This window comes from Mustela lutreola, chromosome 5 (genome assembly GCF_030435805.1).
Source record: "Mustela lutreola isolate mMusLut2 chromosome 5, mMusLut2.pri, whole genome shotgun sequence".
NCBI lineage: Eukaryota > Metazoa > Chordata > Mammalia > Carnivora > Mustelidae > Mustela > Mustela lutreola.
This window is the reverse complement of record NC_081294.1, coordinates 168,243,878-168,258,695: the sequence shown is the minus strand read 5'-3', so window position 1 is coordinate 168,258,695 and position 14,818 is coordinate 168,243,878. Positions and strand designations below refer to the sequence as shown.

At 45.4% G+C, this 14,818-nt stretch overlaps 1 long non-coding RNA gene across 1 annotated transcript; it reads right to left on the bottom strand.

The window, feature by feature from the left end:
• Positions 1–575: 575 nt before the first annotated feature.
• LOC131831477 (uncharacterized) lies at positions 576–14,726 on the bottom strand. The gene is made up of 3 exons (XR_009353658.1): positions 14,607–14,726; positions 5,306–5,499; positions 576–716 (listed from the first exon to the last, which is right to left on the bottom strand). It is a non-coding gene; the product is annotated as an uncharacterized LOC131831477 (long non-coding RNA).
• Between the last annotated feature and the right edge of the window lie 92 nt (positions 14,727–14,818).

Below are 14,818 nucleotides of genomic sequence, written 5' to 3'. Positions count from 1 at the left end.
CATGTCTTCTCTACTCTATGTGAGTGACCTTCTCACTGACCCTCTTGATTTTTGCTGAGATGATGATCCCAGCGTTGTGAGATTGAGCCCTGTGTCATGCTCTACAAAGCGTGCGGTGCCTGCTCAGTGTTTCCCTCTCTCTCTCCCCCCTCCCCCTCAAAAAAAAAAAAAAAAGCATATCCACTCAGATATCCATTTGTAAAAATGCCCAATATTTTTTAGTCTAGTTTACTGGCCCTAAAAAGAATGTGTTGACAGAAAACATTTATTTTGGAGAGAATGTCTATTTATAAGATAACCCTGCAATAACTCAGGATTCTGCTAACAGAAGCAACCTGTAGTTCAGATGTTTTGTTTGGAGAAGGGACTTGCAGAACCTTCTCCATATGTGCCACTAAATAATTTTCCCCAAGCAAGAAACTCTAGATATTCTGGTTAAGGGTACATCTTCAATTTAATCAAAAAGAAGATGGTATCTTTGCCTCCAGAAGAAAGATAGAAGCCAGCAAAAGAGGCACCCAAGTCAAGCCCTGAACCTCAACCCAGGCTGAAATTTCAGAACCAGGACAACTTACTGCTGTGATGCACATCCATCAGGGAGATGACAGGGGTCACACTCCTGTACGTGCTGCACTTGAATCTGCACTGAAGAGACAGAGGCTGGATACATTGGACGCTGCCAAGGAGGCCAAGTCACCTGAGCCTTGAAGCACCACCTGTAAAATCAGAGAGAGCATTTAGCTGAGGTCTCAGGACCCATACTCCAGAAGATACAATGTCATACAAAACTGAAAGCATGCTCCTCCCTTCCAACTGAAAGCACAAGCTCAAATATGCTAAAACCACAGGAACCTGAAATTGGTGAAAGACTTAGCATTGCTTCTGGCAGACCTTCAAATAATACATGCATGGTAAATTGGCTACCAGGAGTTCCATGATATCGATGCCAGTCCCAAGCAGGAGGATGTTTGCCAGGTGATGGCCCAGAGGTCTCTCACCATTTCCAACTAGTGACGAGAGTCTAAGTAAAGTTCCTGATTCACCAAGAACCCGAACAGGAGATCTGTAGAAACCCTATTTCAACTCCATTTTGCATGACCATCCTAGGGTTGCTTACTTCTCCTTGAAACTTCTTTCACTTTTGACAAGCGTTCTCATTAATCTACCCCGTAACTTCAATGACACAGAACTCCCATAGAAGATATGCATATACTCTACCTTCTCAGTGTCTTTTCTACTCTACATGAGTGACTCTGTTAGTCTTTCTTTTTTCACAACTCTACTTGGCTGAAATGAGCCTCTGGTCTTTCATTTCTAAGACATGCCTCTCATGGACCCTGGAACTCAAAAAAAGAAATAAAAAACCAACAACTAATCACCATCCAAAATGAATGTAAAGTATACCTAAGAGATTGAAAATTGTTTCACTCCTAACCAGTGTTTATGCTACGGACCCAACGGGCATGCCCTCGAACAGCCAGCTTCTAGAGGATTCTGGGAGGATTTGGGTTATAGTTCAGATAGGATTTTACCAAACAGAATACACTGCCAGCCTCCAAGGTAAGGTCCCCAAACCCGATTGGGAATTAAATAGATTCAGAGCTTCACAGGACACATTGTGAGGCACAGAAATGCCTGGCGGTGGTGACAGTGGGTGCCAGTCCACATAGGTGATGGATTTCAATTCAACGGATTTGGGATGGTTTTTTAGATGAAAGAAGGCAGCCGCAAGCACACTTGGTTTATTAGCATCTATTCTAACTCAGCCTGGCAGGCATAGTGATGGATCATTCCATACAGATTTTGAAAACCTGCTGTGCTGGAACTTTTCATGAGGAATCTCTAGAGTGAACTTTCAGTAGTGTGTCCAAGCCAAAGCCAAGCACGATGCTCTCATCAGACATGACTGCAATGCCTGTCGATTTGGATTGATTTATCTTTGTGAGGTCCCCCAAATATCCTGAGATTCCTATACCTGCCAACAAGTAACTTTTCCAACTCATCTGGCAAGGCTCCTGGGCACTGTGTGAACTTCACATCAAGGTGTGAAGCCTCTATTGTCAAGGGGCTCCACAAAGCCACCCTTAAATTCCTGAAAATTGTCTGGTCATTATCTGAGTTTATACACGTTAAATTGGACATTTCACCCAATCCTCTGGTAAAATAACCAATGTTTCCAGTGGTGTCCTGTTACAAGAAAAAGGCACTTGTGATGAACCTATGCTAATAATCCTAAGTACCTTGGAAGAAAGAATTCTCCCTGAGAGTTTCTGAATGATGGAGGGTTCAGAGAGGGAGAGAAGTTAAATGCTCCCATTTGTTCACACAGAAATATTTCATCACATTTCTGTAGATCATGGATACTTTCAGATACAATTTTCCTCAATCTGGAAGAAGAAAGATTAAAGAACCAGCAATGTTTCAAAGAAGAGTAACAAAGGTAGGCTCATCTTCCTCAACTCACTCTGTCCCCCCCCTTATTAATTCTTGTTTGGCTTGAATGCAGCTTTTCCATAAGTTCTGTAAATCTGTACCCAGTTGAGTTTGAGGATTTTCACGATCAGACACTAAGACCTCATGAGACACATCACCGTGTAAAGGCACAGGTATTTAGTGGTAGAGTAGTAATGAAAGGCCTGCGGACACACGCTTAATGAGATATATTTTCACTGAACATTGAAGGCAAGACATCAGCATGGAAGCAGAGAGGCCACAAGACACGCATCCTAGTCCCTAGGGCATGGCCTGTCCATGAGTTTCTGTATCTTCAAGCCAAACATACTCATATATTCTGAGCTAAGTGTTCTGCTTCTAGAATTTTCTCCCAAGGAAAAAACCAGAGGAGTTGTAAAGGATTTGCAACAGTGTTCATGGAGGCTTCCTGGATGATGGTGACACCATGCATCCCACCTCCTTGCCTGAGGCCCACAAAACTGTTCAGTGCCCACTTTGTATCCATCATGGTCAGGCAGGTGTAGCCCTTTCTCCCCTGGATGAGCAGCACACCCTCTCCTGGTCTCCACCATGCCACTCAGCCTCTGTGATCCATGTCATTGATGGGTCTCTTTGGAAGATGTTAACCTGCATAGGCGTGGAAGGAGCAAATATACTCCTTCCCACCTTACTCCCTCCTTGCACCCATCCAAGGTTTGTGCAGGGGGAGCAGAGCTGAAGGGACATGCAGATGGGGTTCTTCTTCTGTGGAGCTTCCAAGAATCCCCTTGCACAGAGCCTGAGCCTTACTGCTTAGCAGGATATTTTGGTCTATATCCCCACTGCCCACCCAAGCCACGAGGCAGCATTCCACCTGCCAGCCTCCACAGAAAGAACTCCTGTACCCTGGCTAGCTTCCCTTCACCCAAAACCCAAGTGCTGACCGAGGCATTCAAAAGGAGACTGGATTAGGAGACACACACACTGTACCCAGGTGCCTGACTGTGCTCCACACCACACATTCTACTTCAGCATTGTGGAGATGGCAGAATTCCCGCTGTGTGCTTTTTGCCCTGAGACATGCCAACCCTCCAATGTGTCACAGAGTACAGAGCCAGTCTTCAGCCCCCCTGTGATCTGGCTGTCTGATGTGGCTGCATGGGCCTGACCACCTCCCTCCCTGACACCAGTCCTTTCCTATGAGCATATACCTGGGCCCTGCAACTCTGGCTCTGCTCTGGTGCCCCAGGCCCTGGTTACAGATCGTCAATAGGCAGTTGAGGATCCACAGACTCTGGCTTGCTGGACCTGTACTCCCATAAACACAACCATCATGGTGACCAATGTGGACCCAAGTGACAGATAGGACCACAGCCCCCACCTTACTGCTCAACCTCATGGGGCACTTCTGAAGCAAGGCACATCAGACCCAAATACCTGCTCCCAGCCCCCTCCCCAGCAGCCAAATAACCCCTAGGGACAGATGTATAGGGAAGCCAACACAATCTACAGTCCAGGCTTTGCATATCACTCAGCCTCTCATGGTACGCAGTTGAATCAGAGAAGGATTAAGCACAACAGCACAAACAACACTTGCGTAGTGATAAAATGTGTTTCTCCCAGGATGGCAACATTTCCAGACACCCTGTAGTCAGCCTGGTTGTCAGCCTACCTGTGCTACAGTAAGAGCCCTGCTCTGACACTGATGAGCAAGCCACAGACCAAGAGTACCTCTGCAGGTAAGTAGGCCCAAATGTATCATGGATCCTTTCATTTTGTTGTTTTGATTTTGCTCCAAAGTCCAGGAAGATACCTCTGGGGCATGGATGGTGCTCTCCATTCAAGAGCACAGGACATAAATGAGCCATACATTCCCCTCAACTCCACTCCTGTGTTAGGCCTGGTCAAGCTACTTCCTGTGTGCTACCCTGTGACATCAGCAAGACCAATGCACAGCCTGCTCTCTGGATGTGGAGAGAACAGGGATGCAGTCCCTGAACCACACATTCTGAAGCCAGAACTCTAAGGGATCTAGGCATGAGGGCAGGTTGTGTCACAGAAACTGGCAGGCATCACACTGTCCTGAAAGCCACCCAGGCTCCTGGCAGCCTCAGAGATGGGGTTCAGTGCCTGCTATGCACTCCATATTGTCCCTGATTTTTCCTGACTCAGGCATAAGCTGGAATCCCTGTGGTCCCTCCAAGGTCAGGTGGCATAAAAAGACCTAGAGTTGTTGGGGTGGCCCTGGAAAGGGAACCCACTGATGCAGATCCCAGAATGAGGTTAGAAGACATAGCAGGGGCTCACAGATATGGGAATCCACAGCAGATTGCTGTGGGAACAGGGAGCCAGTGTCTGTGGAGGGTCTTCACAGACACTGCCTCAACAGCTGTGTCCCTGGTAAATGACTGAATCTGTTTATGCCCCACATCTTCTATAAAACTGGGCCTCACAGCCTTTTATCCCCCATAATTTTGTGAGGAGAAACCAAGACAATGAACAATAAGCACCTCACCAGTGCTTGGAACAGAAGCAGCATCCATGAAGACATATCTCCCTAGCACTGCTTGGTAGAAAACGTGTTTTGGAACCCCTGGCTCAGCTGGTCATGTCGTTTTGATCATCAGAGAAAAATCACCTGGCTTCAGGGAGCCTCCCTCCAACATGGTGACTCAGAGCCACTCTGATCCAGTTACACAACCTCCTCTCCAGGGACATTCCTGCCAGTATGGTAAATATCGTGGTGTGTAGACACACCACCCTGTAAGCTCTGCCCCAGGAAGCTGTGGAACCAGCAAGTTTGTGGCTCCCAGTTGGGCCCAGCTGTCCTCCCCGTGTCACCAGGACAGTGGACCTGGGCCTGTGGCCTTACCACGCTTGTCAGTGGTGATGATGTTGGCCTCTAGGGGCTCCCCAAGCCCTGCCTCATCTTGATCATCAGTCTGAAGATGTATGCTGACTCTGGGGCCAGCTCAGTGGCCGTGTATTGCCCCACCATGGCACCCATCTCCACTGTGGTGAACATGCTGGAGTTGCTGTTGGCTAGGCAGTAGATGATCTGATATCCTGTGGGTGGGACAGGAGGACCATGCATCAGTCTCATCATCCCCTTGAACCCAACATTCCCACCACCCTGCCACCACCACTCTGCCGTGTTTCTGCCATGTCCTCCTCCTCTGCCAGCATCTGAGAGGAATGGCACAGCCACAGTGGCAGATGGAGCCTCTGAGTGCTGGGCCCCCATGACCCTCATTCCCTTCCATCCATTCCACCACCAAGATGTGGAAACAGTTTCATCTTTAGTGATCCAATACTTACATAAAATACAAATACTCATCATATCAGCAATCTAAAACCTCCCAAAAAACCAACTTCCAGAACCAGATGCATTTCGTGCTAAATTCTGCCATTCAGAGAAGGATTCATATCATTCTGTTCCCCACTTTTCCAAAAACTAGAAGAGAAATCTTCTAAACTCATTTGCTGAGGCAAACATAACCCTAATGCAAAAATAAATGAGGACCCCCCAAGACAAGAGTCTTACAGTCCAATATCCCTGATGACCATAGATGCAAAAATGTTCAACAAAATACTAGCAACTCAAGTTCACCAATATGCTGAGAAAATCATATACTATGATCAAGTATGATCTTGCAGGAATGCAATGATGGTTTACAGGTACACATTTTTCAAAGCATATTAAGAAAATAAAGAATAAAAATGATGTGATTATCTTGGGATCCAGGAAAGCATTTGACATACTTTAATATCCGTTTGCAATCAAAATTATCATCAGTGTGTAGAGCAGGAATATACCTCAATACCGAAAAGGAAATATATGGGGTGCCTGGGTGGCTCAGGGTGTTAAAGCCTCTGCCTTAAACTCAGGTCATTATCCCAGGGTCCTGGATTATCACAGGGACGGGACTGGAAGAGATTATGCTGAGTGAAATAAGTCAAGCAGAGAGAGTCAACTATCATATGGTTTCACTTATTTGTGGAGCATAACAAATATCATGGAGGACAAGGGGTGTTAGAGAGGAGAAGGGAGTTGGGGTAATTGGAAGGGGAGGTGAATCATGAAAGACTATGGACTCTGGAACACAACTGAGGGGTTTGAAGTGGCAGGAGGGTGGGAGGTTGGGGTACCAGGGGGTGGTATTATAGAGGGCATGGATTGCATGGAGCACTGGGTGTGGTGCAAAAATAATGAATACCGTTTTTCTGAAAATAAATAAATTAATTTAATTTTAAAAATTTAAAATAAATAAATAATAAATAAATCAAATAAATAAAAATTAAATTAAATTAAATCAAATCAATAAAATAAAATAAAATAAATCTTTTTTAAAAAGGCCATATATGACAACCACACAGATTATGTAACATCCGATAGTGAAAAGTTTTTGCTCTTTCTATTTCGTCTAAGATCACCTAAGTTAGAACATTGCCGATCTTTCCTTGCCACTCTTGTTGAACACAATATTGAAAATCCAAGGTAGGACAATTTTGCAAGAAGTTAATCAGAAGGCATCAAAACTGGAAAGAAAGAAGTAAAATGGTCACTATTTGCAGATAATATAGAATATAAGGAAAACCTAAAAGAAGCCAGTGAAAAATTGTTCAAACTATGACTAAATTCAGTAAAGGGGGAGGATAAAATATCACTACCCCAAAATCTGCTGTTTCTATATGCTAATAACGAATCATCAGAAAATAAATTAGGAAGATCATCCCACCTGAAGTTACATGAAAAAGAATGAAACACCCAGGAATATACTTCACCAAGAGGTAAAATCTTGTATGATGAAAACGACAAGACGGGAAGGAAAGCAACTGAAGGCAACACACATAAACCAAGAGACATCGCATATTCATGGGTGAGAAAAATTAATAATGGTAAAATGTACATACTTCTCTAAGCCATCTACAGTTTCATTACAATTCATGTCAAAATTCTAAGGACATTTTTCACAGAAAGAGAAGAAAGTTTCTAAAAATTTGTATGATTCCACAAAAGACTCTGAGTACCAGAACAATCTAGAGAAAGAAGAACCACACTAAAGGCATCGTGCTTGCTCATTTCAGACTAATGACAAAGCTAGAGTAATCAAAACAAACTATCATTGTCATAATAACAGACAAACACATCACCAGGTGACAGGAGAGAGCCCAAAATTAAACACACACATCTATGGTCTGGGAACTTATGACAAAGGAGCTAAGAATAAACAAGGGGGAAAAAGAGTCTCTTTCATCAATGGTGCTGGGAACACTGGAGAGCCACATGCAAAAGAACAAAACTACCCCATTCTCTTACACCATACACAAAAATTAACTCAAAATGTGTCAAACAATTGAATATAAGTCCTGGAACTATAAAACCTGTAGCAGAAAACACAGGGTTTGGAATGGTCCTTGATGAAAGGTCTTGGTAGTGGTGCTTTTAAGCGGACACAAAAGTAAAAATAAACAAAGAGGCAAAGTGTGGGCCTACATGTAACTATAAAACATCCAAACAACAAAGGAAACCATCAACAAAATAAAATGGTAACTTAAGGTAAAACATTTGTAAATTATATATCGGGTAAGGGGTTAATATTCAAAATATAAAGAACTCATGCCACTCAACAACAAAACAAAAGAAAACAAAGCACACAAAAGCACCAAAAACATCAAAAACACCACAAGTTATCTAGTGCATCAGGAGAAGTTCCAAATAGACATTATCCTAAAGAAGACATATAGATGTTCTACTTGAACATGGAAAGATGCTCATAATTAATCATCAGGGAAATGCAAATCAAACCATAATGAGGCCCTACTTCATACCTGTCAGAAGGGCTGCTATCAAAAACAGGAGAAATAGCAAGTTTTGGCAAAGATGTGGTGTAGAGGAAAACTCTAGTCCATCATTATGGGGACTATAAATGGGTATGGCCATTATGGAAAACAGTATGGAAGTTCCTCAAAAAAATTGGAAATAGAGCAACCAAAGGAACCAGAATTTCCCTTTCTGAGTATTTATATGAAGGGAATGAAATTACTAATTCACAAAGGTATATTCACCCCTGTGTATACTGCAGGATTATTTACAACAGTGAAAATAAAGAAACAACCTAAATGCCATCAGTGGATGAATGAATAAAGAAACTGTGGTCGATAAACTGAGTGGAATCCTACTCAGCCATAATAAAGTATGCAATATTTTGATTTACAACATGGTGGCCCTTGAAGGCATTATGCTAAATAAAACAGGCCAGACAGAAAGACAAATACTAGAAATCACTTACATGTAGAACTTTAAAACAAAACCAAACCAAAAATGTGAGCTCACAGACAGAACAGATGGGGTCTGGCAGAAGTTTGGGGTTGGAGCTGGGAGAAATGGGTGAAGGTGTCAAAAGGAAAAAAGAAAACAAATCCAAATTTAGCATCTTTTTTTTTCAATTAAGTAATCTGTACCCCCAATATGACTCAAACTTGTAACCTGGAGATCAAGAGTCACACACTCCACCAACCCTGACAGCCAGGGTCCTGCAATTGTCACATCTTCCGATACTCAGTGTATGGAGAAAGGGGAAACTAATTTAATCTATGGTATTTTGAGGGCTAGGTATTTTTTGGTAAATGTACAAAAGAAAGAACACATTCTTCAGGGTAACACATTCAGGACTGTATCTAGTTCTAATATTTATCATGACACTGAGAAAATAACTTGCCTTTTTAATTTAATTATTTATTTGAGAGACAGGAAGGGGAGGATATAAGCAGGGGGAGGGACAGAGGGAGATGGAGAAGAAGACTCCCCACTGAGCAGGGAGTCTGAACTGGGGTTTGATCCCAGGAACCTGGGATTATGTCCTGAGCCAACGGCAAGCTTCAACAACTAAACCACCCCAGTGTCCTTCTTAACCTATTTTCTGCATGTTTCCCCACCTCTGAGGATATTATGAATATTTGCTTTTAGAACAGCTTCTATTTTTAATTTAATAACAGTTTTTAGATTTGAATGAAATAGAGGTCACTTAGAATAATACATATGAGAGTAGGCCCTCAAAAATGTTTTTAAAAATCTTATTCTGGGGGTATCTGGGTGGCACGGTCATTAAGCAGCTGACTCTTGATTTGGGCTCAAATCAAGTTCCCAACTTCTAGGAGAGAGCCCCACACCAGGCTCCACACTCAATGGGTACGCTGCTGGAGGATTCCCTCTCTCCCTCTGACCCTCCTCTCTCTAGCATATGCTTGTGCATGCAATCTCTTTCTGTCTCTACAATAAATAAATATGTCTTAAAAAGTCTAATCTTGAACATTTGGTGGTTGCATAATCATTTTCATTATTGGGCAGTATCTCCTAGTCTACAAAGCACTTTTATACATACTTTCTTATTGGAGTCAGGATATGGTCCTGGGAGAAGAATTTATTGTTTTATTTATATAGGAAAATAAAGAAAACCAGACTTAGAGCAGGGCTGTGCTATGCTCATGACTGCAGAGCTAACAGATGATCTTCTGTTTTTCAGTCCAATGGAGAAAGAAAAAAAAAAATCCAGACACTGTAACAAGAGCCAATGAAGGGCACTAGAAACTGATAATGGAATCAATGCAGTAAGACGATGCAATATTTTAAAATATTTACCCACCCAGCAGTGGAACAACTAAATATGTAGAGCATATATGAACAGACCTACGAGAAGTAATCAGCACTAATACCATAGGGAACTTTAATACCTCACACTTCTCTCAATGATACACCATCCAGACAGAAGATCACAAAGGAAACATTAGCCTCAGACAACCTGTTACTTAGATGGACTTGACAGATACACACAGAACCCTCCATCCAAAAGCAGCACATGGAATGCACTCCTCTCAAGTGAACCTAGAACATTCTCCACCATAGGTCATATGTGAGGCCACAAGACAAGTCAATAAACTCCAGAAGCCTAAGATTTTCCCAAATGATGAGTGAAACCAAATCGACCATTTTTTCCAAACACAGTGGCATAGAACTAGAAATCAATTACAAGAAGAAAACTGGAAATTCATAAACACAGAGACTAAACAACATGCTACTGAACAACCAATTGAATTCATGGGCAAACTGAAATAGGAACACAGAAATACTTTGAGGGAAATGAAAAAATAATACAATCAAACAGAAGTTATGGAATGCAGTAAAACGGGTTCTAAAATGGGGCACCCGATTAGTCAGTGAAGCGCTGTGACTCTTGATCTTGCGGTTTTGAGTTTCAACCCCACACTGGGCATAGAGATCATTTTAAGTTTTTGAAGACGTCATTTATTTATTTGACACAGAGGGAAAGAGAGAGAGACTGAGCAAAGTGGAAGGAGTAGCAGGCAGCAGAAGAGGGTGAAAGTGGCTCCCCATGCTAACCAGAGAGCTGATGCAGTGCTCAATTCAAGGACCTTAAATTCATGACCTAAGCCAAAGTCCAATGCCTAACAGGCAGCCCTAACACCCTAACACAGGCACCCCTTAGAGCTAACTTAAAAAAAAAAAAAAGTGGTTCTAAGAGGGAAGTTTATAATACAGGCCTAACTCAAGAAACAAGAAACATCTCAAATAAACAACCTAACTTGATAACTCAAGGAAACATAAAAAGCACAAATGAAGTCCAATGTTTGTAGAACAAAGGAAGGAACACATCAGAACTGAAATAAGTGAAATACAGACTAAAAAGTCAACAGAAATATTAAGAAAGAAAGAAAGAAAGAAAGAAAGAAAGAAAGAAAGAAAGAAAGAAAGATCAACAAAGAGCTGGTTCTTTGAAAAGAACAAAGCTGACAGAGTCCCAGCCAGACTCAAGCTAAGAAAAAAGAAAGAGGACTCATCCTCAGAAATGAAAGAGATATTCCCTGATACCATAGATATGTAAAGGCTCATAAGAAAGTCTTATGAACAATTACAACCCAACAAGCTGGATAATCCAAAAGAAAAGGATACATTCCCAGAAACATACAACTTTCCAAGACTGAATCTTGAAGAAACAGAAATTCTGAACAAACCAATGACCAGTAGGGAGATTAAATAAGAAACCAAAAACTTCCAACAAGCAAATTCCAGGACCCCATGGTTTCACCAGTGAATTCTATGAATCATCCACAGGAAAAAAAAAAAAAAAAAGAATACCAATCTTTCTCCAACTCTGCCAGAAAAACAAGAGGAAGGAATGCTCCCTGCCTCATTTTATGAGTCCAGCATGGCCCTTATCAAAACATCCCAATGTGCCCCAAGAAAATGTCAGACAAGTATCTCTCATGAACATAGACATAAAAATCATCACACATGGACTCTGTAAAACAATCTGAGGGGTTTGAAGTGGTGGGGGTGGGAGGTTGGGGTACTAGGCTGTGGGTATTACAGAGGGCACGGATTGCATGGAGCACTGGGTGTGGTGAAAAAATAATGAATACTGTTTTTCTGAAAATAAATAAATTAATTTAATTTTTTAAAAAATGAAGGGGCAATTGGTGTTACAAAGCCATACAGAGAAGGGGCTGTTATTCACACTTATTCTCTCATATGATTTTCAAAGATTTGAGATATAACCTCTGAAATATTCATTATTTCTTGTTAATAGCTTAAAATAAATCTGGTATCAAGTTTAAAAAAAATCATCGCACAAATCATACTAATGTGCCGCATTCACAAAATGAAGGATCAACATCATAGGACCATCTCAATATATGGAGAAAAAGCATTTGATAGTGCTGCTACCAAATCACTGCCCCCGCATCTGTGCTTCTGCTGCCTGGCTGGTCCCCACACCCCAAACCATGGCCACCCCCCTGTGCTATCCCCCCACTGCCACCCTGCTGCACCTCACACACCCACCTCCATCCCTTCCACCCCCCATGGCTGACAGGCCACTGCCACCAGTGCTGCCACCCTCCACTCTGCTACTCCACAGCAGTGCCCCTTTGTAACACAACAGCTAACCCTCGCCATAGCTGCCCTGCTGCCCTGTGTGCTGCAACTGATTCCCTGCTCTGTCACCCCAGTGCCCCTACCACTCCCTTGTGCACACCCATAACTCTGCCACCCTGCTGCACCACTCTCCAGTGCTTCTACTGGTCTGGTGCCAGTGTTTCCAACAACAACACCACTGCTACTGTGGTCACCCAGCTGTTCCTGCCCATCTCCACCACCATGCCCTGCCCCCAAGCCATGCCATGCCATTGCCAGGCAGCTGCTGTCCTGCTGGTCCCTCCCAACCACATCTGGGCAAATCCCTCCCCGCTTCACCTCCATATTGGCTGCCATCCAACTGCACTTCCTTAAGTCACTGCCTTTCTCAAGTCACTGCTGTCTCACTGCCCCCCACTGCCATTTCTTCACTGCATACTGTCCCTTTGCTGCCGCAACTGTGGATAGCCCCTGCCCTGCCCACACAGATATTAACCTGATGCTCTTGCCCTGCTAGTCCCACCAAACACCCCCGAAATGTTAACACCTGTTGGCCCCCCATCCCTGCTCCAGTGCCTCCAGATTCCCTCCCCGTTGACCTGCTGCTGCCCCCACACTCATCCCAGCCTTCTCCCAGCCTACTTCCTGGGTGCCCCTGCCTCATGACCCTGCCGTCTGCAGCACACCCCTCATTCTGCCCACATCACCACCGCTGCTGTTGCTAAGCTTCTGCCCTGTGCCCCAGGCCACTGCTGACCTTCACTGTCCAGTCCCCACTGACATGCATTAAGGCCCTACCCCGCCCTTCATGCCCTTCCTGTGCAGTTGCTGTGCCACTGCCTCCCAGTTGGTTCCATCCCCCCTTCTCCCCACGCCACCACCTGCCTGCCACCCCGCATGCACCTGTGCAGCCACACTGTCCCATCCCGCCCACCAGCATGCTCATTACTGTCCTGCTGCCCCACCACATTGCTGCTACCATCCCTCTGTGCTCTCCCCGCACCTCTACCCTGCTGGGTGCCCCACACCCCCACTACCAAAACCATGCCTTCACTATCATTGCCCCCTTACCGCCACCCTGCTTCTTATCTGCTGCCATCCTGTGTCCCACTCTTGCCCTATGTCCTGCTGCTGCCCTGTGTCCTGTTGCTGCTGGTCTTCATATCCCAGCCCTATGCAGCCCTGCCCTTTGACTTGCATGCCTGCCTCACCTGCCACGCTGCCCCCGTGCTGTTCTAGCCACCCCTTCCTGCAGCTACTACCTAGTGCGAACCCTGCCCCCCACTCCAGAGCCTTCGTGATTTTCTACCCCTGTTCCCGCGCTGCTGCCATCCCATGAGTCCCACTCCACCTTCCCCACACTGGTACCACCAGGTTGCCCCCACAACATGAGTCGCTCCCACCACGCTGCAACCCCGTCCACAGTTACACTTACAACCACCATTTCCTCTCCACTGCTATCCTGGGTCCCTGCTGCATCTGCTACCAGTGGTGCCGCCCTGTAGACATGCACCAAGCCCAGCAAAACGTGGCCCTTGCTCGCTGCCTGACCCACCACACCATGATATTGGTGTCCGTTTATATCCAGCTAGTCCTGCCCAGGCCCAAGCGACACTACCGCCTAGCTACTCCCCTCCCCCACTCCAATGCCTCCTGTCTGCCAAGCGTGTGGCTGCCCAGTATGTACAGCACACCCCACGCTACTGCCAGCTTCCTACCCCCCAAAAATGCACCCCTGCCACCCTGCTGTGCCCTCCCAGGCCCCCTTACTGCTGGGCCACTTCTGTCCTGTGCCCACAGCCTCTGCTGTGCTTCACTGCCCCACCTTGTTGGCATGCACTATGAGCAGGCCCAATAAGCCAGCCAAGCTGTCGCTGTGCTGCTGCCTCAGGGCTGGTCCCACACTCCCTATGCTGCCCTGCCGCCTATATTCCATCCCCCCACAGGTGCCACACGGCTGCCCTACTCGGGTGTCATGCAGCTTTCCCTTACCACAAGAAGCTTCCCCTCCCTGTACCAGTGCTGCCTGATGACACCCCCACTCCCTGCCCCACTGGCCCCGCCAGTTAGAACCGTTAGACTGTACTAGCCTCTCTGCCACCTCCTTGCCCCCATGGAGTTTAGCAGCCTTGCCCACCAGACCATGACACTGATGCCCCACTGATGCCAGGCTGGTCCCTCTCCTCCACCCACCACGACCAAGTAGCTGCTTCCCCCTCCCCCTGCTCCATTGCCTCACCGGCCACACGCATTACTGCTTTGCACACCCACCCCCTTGGCCCCCTCACGCTGCCACCATCTTGCTGCCCCACACATGTACCCTTGCCACCCTGCTGTACGCCCCACACAACCCTCTTTACCACTGCTGCTGTGGCTCCACTGTTGCCCTGTGTCCCAGCCTCTACTGTGCTTTGGTGCCCCGCCCCCTTGACGTGCACAAAGGGCCTGCCC